The sequence below is a fragment of the Perca fluviatilis genome, chromosome 13 (genome assembly GCF_010015445.1).
Source record: "Perca fluviatilis chromosome 13, GENO_Pfluv_1.0, whole genome shotgun sequence".
NCBI classification, from domain to species: domain Eukaryota; kingdom Metazoa; phylum Chordata; class Actinopteri; order Perciformes; family Percidae; genus Perca; species Perca fluviatilis.
Window position 1 is genome coordinate 33,169,343 of NC_053124.1, and position 2,500 is coordinate 33,171,842.

Sequence of the window (2,500 nt, forward strand, 5' to 3'; positions counted from 1 at the left end):
GTAACCCCCAAATCATACGCACCCCACATACACACATCATTGTTTTTCTACTTGCCTGTTTGATCAAAATAAAGTGTTTTGCTGTATTTAAGTCAACAAATAATGAATGTGTTCTGTTCACGAATACTACTAATCATATTTTACTTAACTTTGTATTTGCTTGCAAAAATTGTTGAAGAAGACTGAGAAGAAACTGACCCTCATTAGAAAGATGATGGAGACCACATTTCCCCTCAACGCGACAGACCATAGTGATGTCCTGCCCACCAGTGAATGACCTCATGGATCTCTGGCTTGCTCTTAAAATAGAGTCTGAGGTAATATGGATCAGCTCTCTCTTTTAAAGTGAAAATTGTGATTCTTACTCATTTGGCTGATATTTTTGCTTTATGAATGTGTGCAAGATTCTTCAAATTGAACTGTTTTTTAATAAGTGTTGTTGCTGTATTCTCCTCTGGCTGTTATTTCTATGTAGTTGTATGCAGAGTTTCTAGCGGGTACCAATCAGAACCTGCCCAACACGTGCTATGCTGAGCTTGACCGCTATCTTCCTCGACTGATGACCTTATTCAGACGGAAGGCATCAAAAACTGGGAAGACAGCAGATGCTCTGGCTGAAATTTTAAAAATCCATGATGAACAGGTAAATAGATTTTTACACATTTCATAGGTTGAACCAGTAGAACATTGAACAGGTTCAATGATTGAAATGAGCTTTTGACTTTTGCAATTAGTCCACTTTGTTTGCCATTTGTCTGATTGCATTAAAGATGTTAACAGGTTATTTGTGGACATATGTTCTGTTTGGACTGTTTAAAATCAGCTTTATGTAAACTCTTCAGTATATGCAATTCTGTTTTTATCTGAATAGGAAATCCATGACATACAACACCGCGACTACTGTTCTCCACGTCCTTCCTGTGTATCTGCGTGGAGGACGTCTCTGGATGTTTAAGAACCTGCACAGTGAGTCTCCTTAAGTCACTAACAGATTCTGCTGTGTATTATCTAACCCGTAAATATTAACATTTTATTCAATGTTCAGTAAAACATTTTCTTGTAAATGTCCTTGGTTTCAGTCAGCACTTAGATTCTCTGGTATTTTGGCTGATTCATGTGTGCGGAACATGGATCTTATGTTTTTCAACTCTTACAATGAGACCCAGGTCTCTTTTGTAAAAGTGGTATTGATTTCAATGGGACTTGGTTAAGGAAAGACAAATTATGTCATCTGTTCTGTTCCATGTGTTAGTTTGTGATTAGTATCTCTTTTTTCATTCATTCAGGATGAGTCTGATGAGCCAGAGCTTGATGGTGTTGCAGTGGGCCTCATTACTTTCATCGGTGACCATGACGCAAGTCCAGTTCACTACCACCCTGTGAGAATCACTGTCGTCATTGAAAGTGATGCCGTGGTCAGCCTTCCCAGACTTGGCGATGCCTTCCTGGTAATCTGTGGAGTGATCTATGCACTGCACCTCAGCTATCCCAAAGCACTGACCAACACTTTTGAATTCACTCTAAAGATTTAACTTGGTCTAGAAAGTGGTAAACTATCCCCGAGGTTGCAGACCCTCAAGAATGAATTAATGATGTAGAAACTCATCTGAAAAAAGGCTGCAGGGTAAAGCATTATAAAGAAAGGCTAGTTCAAAGTTATCTCCTTTTGTCTAAATAATGCCTCAAAAAGTTACTGCACTACTGCAGGTGTTCAGCCAATAGGCCCAAACTACTCAATATGCCTTTGTTCTTATTAATATAATGCAAAAGTAACTTTTATGTTTTGTATGTTTTAATGTTTTTCTTAACCATTATGGGGTGCGCAAGATGACTCACATTTCACTGTGCATTTGATATGGTTTGTAAAACATTTACATTTTTAGAGTTTTAAGTGAAAATGTTCTTAAACTCTATAGAATATTTGAAATTTCATCCAAATTGCTGCCCTGTCGCCTTACTCAGGAATTAGCAAGGAAGCCAAAAGCAGTGTTTTTTCTTTTATAGCTGTAACGAACGATAACTTCATTTTTGGTATTATTGTTTTTGATTACTCCGATTATTTTCCTGACTATCTGATTAGTTGTCTGGTCAATATCAGAAATGTGTGATAAATATTTATTTCCTAGGGCCTTAAAGAAACATGCCTACCGTATTTTCCGGACTATAAATCGCACCGGACTATAAGTCGCATTTATTTAGAAATGTATTTCACAAAATCCAAAACTACACAATAGCACCCAGAACAACAGGCTGAATACGGTAGGTGTCCGGTATGTTAACGTAACACATTAACAGTTATTAAACTATACAATAGCACACAGAACAACTACCAGGGCGCAGACGTAGCGAGCTAACCGCACCGTTGACAAGCCTCTCCCAGCAGCACGTTGTTCAAGCACCCATGTGTGCTGTTCCGTCTCCAGCTCTAGCCATCTTGCTTTCAGCCCGCGATAGCCGATTAGCTTTCTTTGTGTTTCTTCATTGCATAAGAGTCACCTTT

General features: G+C 38.4%; 2 protein-coding genes and 1 long non-coding RNA gene across 7 annotated transcripts in view; 2 read left to right on the top strand and 1 right to left on the bottom strand.

Moving 5' to 3' along the window:
- Nucleotides 1–234, top strand: part of LOC120572087 — a 1,355-nt gene extending 1,121 nt beyond the window's left edge. The window contains exon 3 of one of the 2 annotated variants that reach the window (XR_005641349.1): nt 179–234. This is a non-coding gene — a long non-coding RNA (uncharacterized LOC120572087). The remainder of the gene's footprint in view (nt 1–178) is intronic. The other variant, XR_005641350.1, reaches the window with a different exon arrangement.
- LOC120570939 (collagen alpha-1(XIV) chain-like) overlaps nt 1–2,500 on the bottom strand; it is a 333,908-nt gene that overhangs the window by 43,836 nt on the left and 287,572 nt on the right. The gene's annotated exons all lie outside the window — the stretch shown is intronic.
- LOC120572048 (CD209 antigen-like protein C) overlaps nt 1–2,500 on the top strand; it is a 37,805-nt gene that overhangs the window by 6,967 nt on the left and 28,338 nt on the right. The window lies entirely within an intron of this gene.